Consider the following 15,030-nt stretch of genomic DNA (forward strand, 5'->3'; position numbering starts at 1 on the left):
TAACCTCAAATATGTACATGTTTCTATTGACACATACTCTGGAATTATTCATGCTTCTGCTTTATCGGGAGAAAAGGCACGTAATGTTATTACTCATTGCTTAGAGGCATGGGCAGCATGGGGTGCACCTGCATCCCTTAAGACTGATAATGGACCTGCTTATACGGGCAGACAGTTTACATCTTTTTGTTCTACTATGGGAGTACAACTTGCTCATGGGTTGCCTTACAATCCTCAAGGGCAAGGCATTGTTGAACGTGCCCACCGCACCTTAAAAGAAACCTTAGAAAAACAAAAAGGGGGAATAGGAGTTGACCACACTCCTAAAGAACGCCTGTCCTTAGCTCTTTTTACCATTAATTTTTTGAATTTGGATATTCATGGCCGCTCTGCGGCCGATAGACATGTGTCCCCTCAGCCCTTTGTGACTGGCTATGTTAAGTGGAAGGATGTTCTTACGGGCCAATGGAACGGCCCTGACCCCGTGCTGACATGGGCACGAGGATCTGTATGTGTTTTTCCCCAGGATCGCACGGAGCCGCTGTGGATCCCTGAACGCCTGACAAGAAGAGTCTCGAGATCTACTAACCAGCAGCAGGAGGTGCCACAACAGCCCCATGATGAGGAGCTTCATTCTGATGAGTGCTCTGGCTCTGATGCTGGTGCCAACGGTACAGATGACACCAATGCAGTGGTGGGCAGTGGCACGGGCATGGCCAATGCCAATGCCAGTTCATAGTAATTCTAGTGTCCTCCCCACTCTTTTTTCTACCTCATGTGAGATGTCTGCTCCTTGTACCTCTCCTAGAGGGGACATGGAAAATATTTTTAATCAGTCTCAAGTTAATCTCACAGGAGTTTTTTGTTTCAGTCTTGGGAACACTAATTGTATTAGCCTTAAGACCAAAAATTTGACTAACTGGGAGGACCCATTGCGGTCCAGTCGAGTCTCAGGGAGTATTCTCAGTGCTGTATTGAGCCAAGTAGTTTCAGGGAAGCAATCAGGCTCAGGGACCCCCGCAACTAGCTCTGTTTTAAACATAACTACTTTAGCTATTATCTCCGAGGTATTAATCCCAATGCCTCCTTCTTCTAATAGTGCTTGCTATGCCACTCATTTCAAGGCCTCTCCTTACTGTACCCCTAATTTTGGTTTTCCCCCGACATTTACGCCTTGTCAGGATCATTCTTGGGAGAAACATCAAGTTGCTAAAGGTTTCTCCTTTTCCCCCCCTCTGAAGAGATATGTTTATAACTTTAACAACAATGCCAACTCCTCTACAGGAACAGGTTGGTCCTGGTTTCAATGGCTAATTTCCAATGAGAAGGGGGCTTCAGCCGATATTTCCGCATTGGCTCAATTACTAGGAGCCAAAAGTTGGCTGGCTAATGTTTCTGGCACTACTAAGGAGAGTGAACGAGGTAATAGGCTTACATCTGTTTCGTTCAACTCTCTGTTACATTATGCCACATTGCCTCCTGCAATGGTCTGTATACAATCCCCGTTCCTGTTCCTTTTAGCTAATCACACCTCATCGGGGATGCTGGATTGTTCTATTATTACCTGTTTCTTATCTGAGTGTTGGAATGGTTCTTGGACTGTAGCAGTAATTATGAAAATTCCAACTTTTGTCCCAATCCCAGTCACTGCGGATCCAGATAAATTTCCTATTGTAGAGCTACTTAGAGTCCGCAGAGATTTTGGAATCACAGCAGCTATAGTGACAGCCGTGGCGGCATCTGCTGCTGCAGCAGTTACGGCCGGAGTAGCCATGGCCAGTCAAGTACAAACTGCTGCCACTATTAATCAAGTTGTTCAACAAACGTCCACTATACTTGAATCGCAAAATGCGATTAATCAACATATTTTGTCGGGGATTTTAGCTACCAACCAAAGAATAGATTTTCTTCAAGCTCAGGTAGAAGAATTGGCTGACCTAGTACTTTTAGGCTGCATTGACCAACGTGCACATTTATGTATAACCTCTGTCAGATTTAATGATTCCAGGAATGCTTCCCACATCATTGGTGGATATCTGGCCGGAAATTGGTCCATGGAAGCGGAAGACATGATCCAGTCTCAACTAACCCAGATAGCTGTCTTGAATAGTACCCGTGTCGATCCCGTGACTCTGGGTCAATTCACCAATTGGATATCTTCTGCTTTTTCCTTTTTTAAAGAGTGGGTGGGAGTAGGCATTTTTGGTGCACTGTGTTGTTTTGGTATGTTCCTCTGTTTGTGGTTTCTCTGTCGCCTTAAGGCTCGTAGTGCTCAAGATAAGGCTATGATCATACAAGCTCTTGCTGCTTTAGAAACTGGCAACTCGCCACAGGTCTGGCTTGCGCATCTTAAGCACTAAACTTTTGACATGGTCATTGCACCCCAAGTTATTATAACATTGCACTGGGATTGACATGTCTTTCCTCGTTATTCTCTTAGTGTCAGAAAGCCCTTGCACTCTGCCGGTCTTGCTACCATTGCACGCAGATGGGTTTCTACACTAGTGCCTTTGACATGGTCATTGCACCCCAAGTTATTATAACATTGCACTGGGTACAACATGTCCTTCTTTTGTCTTTCTCTTAGTGCTGGAAAGCCCTTGCACTCTGCGGGTCTTGTTGCCATTGCACGCAGAAGGGTTTCCACACTGGTCTTTATCTATCACTTTAAAGTCCGTGCCTTTCTTTCAGGGTGCTGCCAACTTGTTTGTAGTTGTACTTCTGCATGGCCACAGTTCAACCTCAGCTATTCCCTCTTACTCACCATCGTCACGATACAGGATGCGAGGCAAGGCACTGCACTTGAGTGATCCATTGAGAAGAGGGACCTCAAGGGGAGCATGTCCTATTGCATGCGGGTTTGACGTGTCTCCGCCCCGCCCCACAAAAAAAGGCGTCGGCTGATATGGTGTCAGATCTGGGGAAGGCGCCCCCTGGGGCTGGCCCATACTATGCAGCCACTTTTGCACAGTGGGATAGGACCTCTACTCTCGCCTGTATTGTCTTAGTGAAACAAAAAGGGGGAGCTGTGGTGAGCCGTTCCTGCGGACTGTGGTCGCCATTACATGATGGCGCTGGCTCCGTTGTGGTCTGTGAAGGACAACTCCATATCAAAGAGAGTTGGCGTGTTCCCAGCTCCTTATCAGAGAAAGTTGGCGTGTCATTTTCTAGCACCCTGTGAGAAGGGTACACGTGGCAGCTTTGCATTGGGGTTCGCGGTGCTTTATTAAGGCTGGGAGGGGCATCCGAGAGAGTAGTAGAAGAATTATTAGAAGAATATCAAGGGCCTGAATAAACTGCTGAAAGAAGATTCCTGAGTCGCGTCTTCCTTGCGGGCAAGGGGGGTCGTGACACAAAAACACATCAAAGAAAGAAAACATCAGACAAATATCCCTCATGAGCATTAATGCAAAAAATCTTAATAAAATACTGGCAAATCACACGGAAAAATATTTAAAAAAAAATAGTGCACCATGATCAAGTGGGGTTTATTCCAGGGATGCAAGGTTTGTTCAACATATAGAAATCAATAAATGTAATTCATATTAATGATAAACTTACAGAATCACATGATTATCACAATAAGGTAGAAAAAGCATTTGACAAAATACAGTATCCATGTTGAAAACACTAGAAAAACTAGGGATAGTAGGAACATACCTCAACATTCCAAAACATATATATGCTAAACTCAAGGGCAGTATTTTAAAGGAAAAAAAGAAGAAGAAGAAGAAGAAGAAGAAGAAGAAGAAGAAGAAGAAGAAGAAGAAGAAGAAGAAGAAGAAGAAGGAGGAGGAGGAGGAGGAGGAGGAGGAAGAGGAGGAGGAGGAGGAGAAGGAGGAGGAGGAGGAAGAGGAGGAGGAGGAGAAGAAGGAGGAGGAGGAGGAAGAGGAGGAGGAGGAGGAGAAGGAGGAGGAGGAGGAGGAGGAGGAGGAGGAAGAGGAGGAGGAGGAAGAGGAGGAGGAGGAAGAGGAGGAGGAGGAAGAGGAGGAGGAGGAAGAGGAGGAGGAATTCCCTCTAAAAACTGGAAGAAGAAAGGGATTTTCTCTTTCTCCATTCCTATTCAATATATTTCTTTAAAAAAAAGAATACAAAGGAAAAGAAGAGCTCAAATTATCTCTACATGCCAAAGACATTATTCTATATTTACAAGACCCCAAAACTCCATGATACAGCTTCTTGGAATGATAAATGAATTCAGTGAAGTAGCATGATATTAAATTAACACCCATAAATCAAATTGTATTGCTATACACCAATGTCAAATCATCTGAAAGAGAAATCATGAAAACTATTCCATTCAAAATAGCTTCACAGGGAAATCCAACATGGCAGCGGGCGCTGAGAGATCAAGTCTCTGACCTCTTTAGCTACAGGGGCATACGGAGTCATAAACTGTCTAAATGCTGTTTGCTCAGGATCACTAGGCAATGCTGAGCTGAGGTGGATCTGGGGTGACCAGTCTGGGCCTCTCAGAACACACACCAAGCCAGGATCGGCTGCATTCAAGCTCCTGTCCGCCTGCTTCTCGAAGCCAAACTGCTGTGATTCAGCACTAAGGATCCCAACAACAGGTCAGCCCTTCTGAACTTATGGAGGTAAATGCCAACCAAGCCTTCATAGGCAGTGGCCACAGGATTGAAACGGGGCTTGGGAGAGACAGTCAGGACCCACCCGTTGCATTGGTCACCCAGCAAAGGGAACAAACTGTCAAAATTTGCATGGGATACCACCATGACAGAGAACTGACGTCACCAAAACGCGGCGGAGGAGATAACTTCATTGAAACCAGTGGCGACAGGTGTGTAATCCCCTAGCCATCCTTCTCCACACAGCGGGGAAACCTTAAGGACCCCTCACAGCTCTCCCTTGAGCACGATAGCCAGACCGAGGGAATCAGAAGTGACGCGGGACTCACGGCACGGAACTCACGGCTACCGGTCCCACCAGTGCTGACAACTGAGGTCTCTTGCACCAGCTACTGGGGTCGTGGCTACTGGAGGGCAAGCAAATTCGCTGGGGGTTTTCAGCCCCAAGTTCTACAAACTTAGGGTCTGAGGGAGGCAAACAGGGAGAGTGTGCCCACTCATTCATGAAAACAGGGCTCCCAGGAGCTGCAGACCTGGCGTGTACCCAGTATTGTGGTGAGCGTCACTGGTGAGCAGGGCCTGGCTTGAGGAAAAGTGGGGAAGTGACTAGACACAAGAGAAGGCCCTAGGCACTCAGGATTGGAGACCCGCCAAGTCTGGGAGGAAGAGATGCTGCACAGTGATTGGTTGCCGCCTATTGATAGGAGAAGCTTGGTCCAATGGGCACAGCTCCACCTACTGAAAGAGAAGTTAATCAAACTCTAAGACTGCATTTATTAATTTTTTAAAATTTGTTTTTTTTTTCATTTTTTTTGTTTTTTAATTTTTAAAAAATTCTTTCATTTTATTTTTTTAATTTTAATTTTAGTTTATTATTATTATTATTATTTAAAAATTTTTTTTTCTTTTCTATTTTTTTCTTTTGTCTTTTCATTTCTTTTCAATTTTCTTATTCCCCCTTCCTTGTATTCTACCTGCTTACTCTCATTCTCTTTAGTGACTTCTTCCCTTCCCTTCTAATACCTTTGCAGCCAGAAAACCAACATTGCAAAGCATCTTGAGCAAAACACTACACATGCCTTTATGTTCAAAACATTAGAAAAACTAGGAATAACAGGAACTTACCTCGACATTGTAAAAGCTATCTATACTAAGCCTCAGGCTAGCATCATTCTGAATGGAGAAAAATTGAAGGCATTCCCTCTAAAGAAAAGGAGTACAAACAATGCAGGTCAGCCTAAATATTCAGGAGGACCTAGAGTCATCACAAAAATGGTCATATAAAGAACTCAAGGAATACCTTAGACAGATGGAATGGAACCTTAAAGAGGATATGAGACAGCAAATTCAAACAGTGAAAGAACACATTGAGAATGAATTACATAAACAGATAAAAGAAGAAGTTAAGCATCTTTATCAGGAGCTAGAGATTATTAAAAAAATCAATAATTCTAGAAATGAAGGAAATGATAAACCAAATTAAAAACTCAATTGAGAGTATCACTAACAGAGTGGAGCAAGTAGAAACAAGAACGTCAGATAATGAAGACAAAATATATCATCGTGAAAAGAGTCCATTCCATAAATTTATTTGATGCTTGGGAGGAAAGGTATTAGAAGGGAAGGGAAGAAGTCACTAAAGAGAATGAGAGTAAGCAGGTAGAATTCAAGGAAGGGGGAACATGAAAACAGGGCTCCCTGGAACAAGACAGGGATGCCCTCTATCACCACTTCTATTCAATATAGTTCTCGAAACACTGGACAGAGCAATTAGACAGATGAAAGAATTTAAAGGCATAAAAATAGGAAAAGAAGAACTTAAATTATCACTATTTTCGGAAGACATGATTCTATACCTAGAAGACCCTAAAGGGTCTACAAAAAAACTACTAGAACTAATAAATGAATTCAGCAAAGTGGCAGGATATAAAATCAACATGCATAAATCAATGGCATTTCTGTATATCAGCGACAAAAATTCTAAAACCGAAATGAGCTTTGTAATGTTGTGAACAACCAATAATAAAAAAAATAAATAAAAATAAAATAAAATAAAATGAAACCAAAATGAGGAAAAACACTCCATTCACAATATCCTCAAATAAAATAAAATAAAATAAAATACTTGGGAATCAACCTAACAAAAGAGGTGAAAGATTTATACAATGAAAACTACAGAACCCTAACGAGAGAAGTAGAAGAAGATCTTAGAAGATGGAAAATATACCCTGTTCATGGATAGGCAGAACTAACATCATCAAAATGGCGATATTACCAAAAGTTTTCTATAGGTTCAATGCAATGCCAATCAAAATCCCAATGGCATTTCTTGTAGAAATAGATAAAGCAATCATAAAATTCATATGGAATAATAAAAGACCCAGAATAGCAAAAGCAATTCTAAGCAGAAAGTGTGAATCAGGCAATACCAGATTTCAAACTATATTACAGAGCAATAGTAACAAAAACAGCATGGTACTGGTACCAAAACAGGAGGGTGGACCAATGGTACAGAACGGAGGACACAGAGACTAATCTACAAAGTTACAACTATCTTATATTTGATAAAGGGGCTAAAAGCATGCAATGGAGGAAGGATAGATTCTTCAACAAATGGTGTTGGGAAAACTGGAAATCCATATGCAACAAAATGAAACTGAATCCCCTCCTCTCACCATGCATAAAAGTTAACTCAAAATGGATCAAGGAGCTTGATATCAGAGACTCTGCATCTGATAGAAGAAAAAGTTGGCTCCGATCTACATATTGTGGGGTCGGGCTCCAAATTCCTTAATAGGGCACCCATAGTACAAGAGTTAATAACAAGAATCAACAAATGGGACTTACTGAAACTAAAAAGTTTTTTTCTCAGCAAGAGAAACAATAGGAGAGGTAAATAGGGAGCCTACATCCTGGGAACAAATTTTTACTCCTCACACGTCAGATAGAGCCCTAATTTCCAGAGTATACAAAGAACTCAAAAAATTAGACAATAAGATAACAACCCAATCAACAAATGGGCCAAGGACATGAACAGACACTTCTCAGAGGAGGACACACAATCAATCAACAAGTACATGAAAAAATGCTCACCATCTCTAGCAGTCAGAGAAATGCAAATCAAAACCACCCTAAGATACCATCTCACTCCAGTAAGATTGGCAGCCATCATGAAGTCAAACAACAACAAGTGCTGGCGAGGATGTGGGGAAAAGGGTACTCTTTACATTGCTGGTGGGACTGCAAATTGGTGCGGCCAATTTGGAAAGCAGTATGGAGATTCCTGGGAAAGCTGGGAATGGAACCACCATTTGACCCAGCTATTGCCCTTCTCGGACTATTACCTGAAGACCTTAAAAGATCGCACTACAGGGATACTGCCACATCGATGTTCATAGCAGCACAATTCACAATAGCTAGACTGTGGAACCAACCCAGATGCCCTTCAATAGATGAATGGATAAAAAAAATATGGCATTTATACACCATGGAGTATTACACAGCACTAAAAAATGACAAAATCATGGAATTTGCAGGGAAATAGATGGCATTAGAGCAGATTATGCTTAGTGAAGCTAGCCAATCCCTAAAAAACAAATACCAAATGTCTTCTTTGATATAATGAGAGCAACTAAGAACAGAGCAGGGAGGAAGAGCAGGAAGAAAAGATTAACATTAAACAGAGATATGAGGTGGGAGGGAAAGGGAGAGAAAAGGGAAATTGCATGGAAATGGAGGGAGACCCTCATTGTTATACAAAATTACATATAAGAGGTTGTGAGGGGAATGGGAAAATAAACAAGGAGAGAAATGAATTACATTAGATAGGGTAGAGAGAGAAGATGGGAGGGGAGGGGAGGAGGGATAGTAGAGGATAGGAAAGGTAGCAGAATACAACAGTTACTAATATGGCATTATGTAAAAATGTGGATGTGTAACCGATGTGATTCTGCAATCTGTATTTGGGGTAAAAATCGGAGTTCAGAACCCACTTGAATCTAATGTATGAAATATGATATGTCAAGAGCTTTGTAATGTTTTGAACAACCAATAAAAAAAATAAACAAAATAGCTTCACAAAAAATAAAGTATTGGGACTCAGTCTAGCAAATGAGATGAAAGACTTCAAAATTGAAAAATACAGAACACTAGGGGAAACAATTGATGAAATCCTTAGAAAATGGAAATATCTCCCATATTCTTAAATAGGCAGAATTAATATTGTCAAAATGGTCATACTACCAAGAGCAATATACAGATTTAATGCAATTTCCATTAAAATTCCAATGATACTCTTCATAGACGTAAAAAAAAACTAATCATAAAATTTATTTGGGAAAAAATGAGGCTCACAATAGCCAAAACAGTCCTTAGAAAAGTAATATAGAAGACATCAAAATGCCATACCTTAAATTATACTACAGAATTGTAGTAACAAAAACAGCATGGTATTGGCACAAATAGAATTGAAGACAAATGGAACAGAATAGAAGACACAGAGATACACGGACATAAATGTAGTTATCTCTTACTTAGCCAAGGTGCCATAAACATACATCAAGTAGAAGATAACCTCTTAAACAAATGGTGCTGGGAAAACTGGAAATACATATGTAGTAGTTTAAAATTAAACCTCTATATCTTCCCCTGCACAGAACTCAATTCAAAGTGGATCAAGGACTAGGCGTTAGACCAGAGTCCCTTTGCCTACTAGTAGAAAAAGTAGGCCCAATTTTCCATCATTTTGGCTCAGAAACAGACTTCCTCAATAAGACTCCTAAAGCATGAGAAGTCAAATCAATAATCAGTAAATTGGATGGCATCAAACTAAAAAGCTTCTTTATAGCAAAGGAAACAATCAATAATGTGAAGAGAGAGCCTACAGAATGGGAGAAAATCTTTACCTTCTGCACCTCGGATAGAGCATTAATCTTCAGGATATGTAAAGGACTCAAAAAACTTAACACCAAAAACATAAATAACCCAATCAATAAGTGGTCAAAAGAACTGAACAGGCACCTCACAGAAAAAGAAATACAAATGGTCAACAAATATATGAGAAAATGTTCAACATCTCTAGCAATTAGAGAAATGCAAATTAAAACTACACTGAGATTCTACCTCACTCCAGTCAGAATGACATCTATCATGAATACAAGTAACAATAAATGTTGGTTAGGATGTGGGGGAAAAAAGTATACTTGTACATTGCTGTTGGGACTGCAAATTGTTGCAACAACTATGGAAAGTAGTAAGAAGATTCCTTAGAAAATTTGGATGGAACCCCCATTTGACCCAGCTATCCACTCTTTGGCTTATATTCCAAAGAATTAAAATTAGCATAGTACAGTGATGCAACCACATCAATGTTCATAGTGGCTCAATTCACAATAATCAAATGATATAACCAACAGATAAATGGTTAAAGAAAATATGGTATGTATACACAATGGAATATTACTAAACTGTAAATAAGACTGAAATTATGGCATAATCTGGTAAGTGGATGGACTGGAGAATATCATGCTATGTGAAATAAGCCAGTCTCCAAAAACCAAAGGCAGAATATTGTCTCTGATTTGTAAATCTAATCCACGACAAGGGATGATATAAAGGTGAAGTATAGAATTTCATTGGATTAGACAAATAGGAATGAAGAGAAGGAATGGGAGGATGGGATTAGGGAAAAAAAATGAATCAGATGTAACTCTCCAATGCTGATAAAAGAATACATGACCAGTGTGACTCCACATCATGTACAACCACAAGAATGGAATCCTAATTGGAATGGTTTAGAGTGTGTGTATGTATAATATGTCAAAATACACCCTACTGTAATGTTTATACAAAAACAATAAATAAAAAAAGAAAGAAATTGCCAAACTCAGCTGGGCATGTTGGCCCATGCCTACAATTTCAATGACTCAGGAGACTGAGGCAGGAGCATTGCATGTTCAAAGCCAGCCTCAGAAACTTAGTGAGACACCCTGTTTCAAAGTATAATATAAAAAGGTCTGAGGATGTGGCTCAGTGCTTATTGGGCCCTGTTCTCAATTCCTGATACCAAAAAGATTTAAAAGATTCATAAAAATTGAAATTGCCAAACTACCTTCCAAACTCACTGACCATTTTATACTCTCACCAATAATACATAAGAGATTCAGCTTCTCTAAATACTTACCAGCATTTGATATTGATAGTATTTTTTAAAATTAAATTCTTTCTGGTTTTAGTAGCAGGTAATGCTGATTTTATAAAATGTTTTGTAAATATTATCTCCATTTCTGTTTTCTGGAAGAGATTTTTTAAAATTATGCCAATTCTTTAAACAGTGGTAGCTTTCTTGAGCCAATTTTTCTGAGCCTGAAGAAATTGAGATCATTATTTTAAAATTATCCCAACAGCCTGAAATAGTTAGATTTCTATTCGCATAATTACTTTATACTTAATTTTAGTTTCTTCTTTTTGAGGATTTGGTCCACTTATATAGGTAGTGTGGCTCATGGTATTCTTTCATTGTCTTGTTGATGCTCACAAGGATTATTATTTGCTGTTATTATTCCCTGACACTTGCCATTTGTGTCTTCCATATCATTACTGGGCAAGGCCAGTTGTCTCCGTTCCCCAAAAGGATTTTGTGAATACCTACTTCTCTGTCAAGGCCAGGGTTCTTGGTTAGCACCCTGACCTCCACTGACAAAGTGGATGTTGCCTTACTGTTCAACAATGTCCCCAGCCCTAACTTCTTACTGGGCTTTCTCTGAAGAAGAGTCCTTTGTTACCAACAGATGAATATGGAAGTCCAGGTTCCTCACATGGTTTCCAATGACACCACACAGTGAAGGGAGACCTGCTTACAAATAGGAGGTGAAAAATCTGTTCATTCTCTATTTAGACTTCTCTGATAATTCCTTGGAAAGAGGGTTGGGCACCTGGTTAGAGATTGTTTTGAGTAGGAATCATCCTTTCCTGATATGATGAAAGAAACTGTCAAAATTTTTGTTGTTGTTCTTTTGTTGTATTTTTAGTGTCTTTTGTGTGAAGTAAAGGGGATATTTCCTTAAAATCTTTTATGGCTGCCTCTCATCTAGTTGTTTGGCTACAGCAAGAATTTTCCTGTTATTTTAATTATTTTTTTTATTGTGATACAATAGACGCATGCATCTGGATTGGTGATCATTTCTGTACTCAACCTGATATGTATGAAATAATAGAAATACCAGAAAACTCACCAACAATGCCGTTCTTCTGATGCTGGGGTCCATAGACAGGCATGACTTCTTTTGAAGTTTTCTTCTGTTTGTTTTATATATAATATACAGTTTTTTTTTTTAACCAAAGATTGAACCCAGAGTTATTTAACCACCCAGCCACATCCCTAGTCCTTTTCTAAATATTTTGTTTGTTTGTTTTTGAGATAGACTGTTGTTAAGTTGCTGAGGGCCTCAAAATTTGTTGAGGATGGCTTTAAACTTGTGATCCTCCAACCTCAGCCTCCCAAACTGCTGGAATTACAGGCCCGTGCCACCACACTCAACAATATACAGTTCAAAATAGAGAGATGTATGTCTATATCATCACTCCAGAAGTGGAATTCTTATTTTTTTATTCTATATTTTTGTGTGTTTTATTTTGGGTAATTTATACAGTTATATGTCTTTAAATTCAATAATCTTTTCTTCATAAATACAAATATGCTATTATTCTTACCCAGTGTATTTTTCAATGAACACATTGTATACCTTTCAAAAATAGAAGCTTGATATGGGTCTTTGTAAAATACCTTTCACATCTCTAGTCACCTTTTTAACCATGACATATAGTTTAAACAACCCTTTTCTGCTAATTTAAACCTGTGTTGGTTACATTCTGTTAATTTGTTTTGTTTTCTTTTTTTCCTCCTTGTTATGGGTTATATAAACCTGAACCATCTAATGTTGGTGAGCTTTCATTAGATGGGAGACATTGTGAATCTTACATTTTTGGATGGTGAAAATTTTTGTGTGCACAAAAATATTCTTTGATATTTTTTTCATTAATTTATTTTGAAACAGTAATCATTTGGGGGTTTATTTTAATTTTTAATTATCAGAACTGGAGCTGTGTTTAATCATCAGCTAATTATTCCATACTACTCAAAGCAACTTCAGAAGAGTACCAATTATGGTTGCAAGGAACACATACTATTCTCTTCCTTTGTTGATATACACAAATTTGAGAACAGGTGGTGATTTAGAATTACATGATATTCATTGTTCCATAAGAATATGGATTCTATTTTGTGGTAGCAAAAATTGATTTTCAAAGTTAATATAAAGGTAAAATTTCTTTTTATTTTTTTTGCATTTGAATTGAAGAAAGCAGAACAAAGTATATTTACAAGAACGTGTGCAATGGAATCGGCTAACTTGTGATTTCCAGAAGTTTCAATTTTAGTGGTATAAGGTTAAAAAAACAAAAACACAAAACAACTATATTGTAAATATGTGTCTGTGTTTGAATGATGGTGTAGCTATGTAGCTATTATATTTCCATACTGAAAATGGGATATATGTGGTTTCAGGAACTAAGTAAATTTTTTTTCAAGTCTCTCATGATAATTTGAAGAGTATTCCAATTTAAAAGTCATTATAACGCAAAGTTTTCAGGTGATAAAACTTTTACCAATTTTTATGAGGATTATTGTGTTGCCATGTTTTCTGGGTAGTCACCCTAATTTTATCTTAATTTATTTTCTAAAATATTATTCTTCCTTTATGATCATAAATCATTCTGCTCCCTGCTAAGTACTTTTATGTCATCAATATAATAGAAAATTATATCTCTTCTTAGTTTTAGCAAAATTGGTATGTAGCTCTTTCTCACTTAAATAGCAAGTCCTATGTATTTTATGTGGAAACTCAGGTTACAGTTTATATGCCATCTGCTTCTGGTTTTCATGTCTTTATTTTGATAAAAATGAAATATTCAATTTTTCATTGATATTTAATGTTATTTATAAATACAAAATTTTATTTTGATTAAACAAAGATATTTTTTAACTGTGCAAAATTTAATCCGCTGATTAGATTAAAACTTTTTAGAAATATATTAACCTCTGGTTTATAACTACTTGCTATAAATTGTTTACCATAATTATATTACACTGTGATTTTAATGGAACAAAAAAAAATTGTAAGATTCTATGATAAGGAGCTGGGGTTGTGGCTCAGCAGTACAGCGCTCGCCTAGCATGTGCGGGGCCCTGGGTTCGATCCTCAGTACCACATAAAAATAAATAAAGATATTGTGTCCAGCTAAAAAATAAATAATTTTTTAAAAAATAGTCTATGATAAAATAGCTATATTAGGATTCTAATGTTTCTGAAACAAATTACTAAAAATTTAAGGGCCTAAAACAATGCAAGCATTATTTTGTTAATTTCCACAGGTTATAAATCCAATTGTAGGTTTTACTACACTGAATTCAAGGTGTCACCAAGTGTGTGTTCCTTTCCAGAGGCTCTAGAAACAAATCTCTTCCTGCATCCTTTAGAGGTTATCCACATTCTTTGACTCTTAGCCACCTTTCTTCATCTTCAAAGCCAGTAGTGTTGAATAGCTCTGCTTTTTTGGTTTCTTTCCTCCTAACATTACTTTTCTTCTACTTCTTTGAAAGATTATATTGGCCCAGTCAGAGGGATTATCTATGAAATATTTTGTGTTTTAAAAAGAGTTTATTAGGCTGGGTGCAGTGGCACACACCTGTAACCCCACTGGCTCGGGAGGCTGAGACAGGAGGATTTAGAGTTCAAAGCCAGCCTCAGCAATGGCAAGCCTTGCTAAGCAAAATCCTTGAGATCCTGTCTCCAAAATAAAATACAAAACAGGGCTGGGGATGTGGCTCAGTGTTTGGGTGCCCCTGAATTCAATCCCTGGTTCCCTCCCCCAAAAAGTTTATTAACAACATTACTTGATTGGCAATCTTAAACCTTTTGCCTTGTAACCTAACATAATCACAGTTTCTAAGCATTAAGACATGACCATCTTTGAGGGTGGGCTGTACTGTGCACCCAAAGAGATATAGAGAAAACCCTTACTAATGAAATATTAATAAATAAAATAGAGCAGAAGATATGTTAACAATCCGTGAGAGTTTAGCTCTATGGCACAACTTTCTTTTAAGGGGGATATTTAGTTAACTTTGGATTGTTTCAATTTATTGATATTATTGAAAAACTCTCCCATTTTTTAGTTGAGGATTTGACTAAGTCAGCTGAAACACAGTTTTAAAAAATCTCATTTAAGTTAAAATAGAATCTCTGAGAGTGGAGCTTAGTTTATCAAGTGAGTCACACTGTTGTCAGAGCTGAGAATTGAAAAGACACTTAGTAAATAACCTGATGGTGCCATCCATACAGCCTTCCCCATCACATCAAAGAGAAAGTAATAGAATAAGCAC

The sequence above is a fragment of the Ictidomys tridecemlineatus genome, chromosome 8 (genome assembly GCF_052094955.1).
Source record: "Ictidomys tridecemlineatus isolate mIctTri1 chromosome 8, mIctTri1.hap1, whole genome shotgun sequence".
Lineage (NCBI taxonomy): Eukaryota > Metazoa > Chordata > Mammalia > Rodentia > Sciuridae > Ictidomys > Ictidomys tridecemlineatus.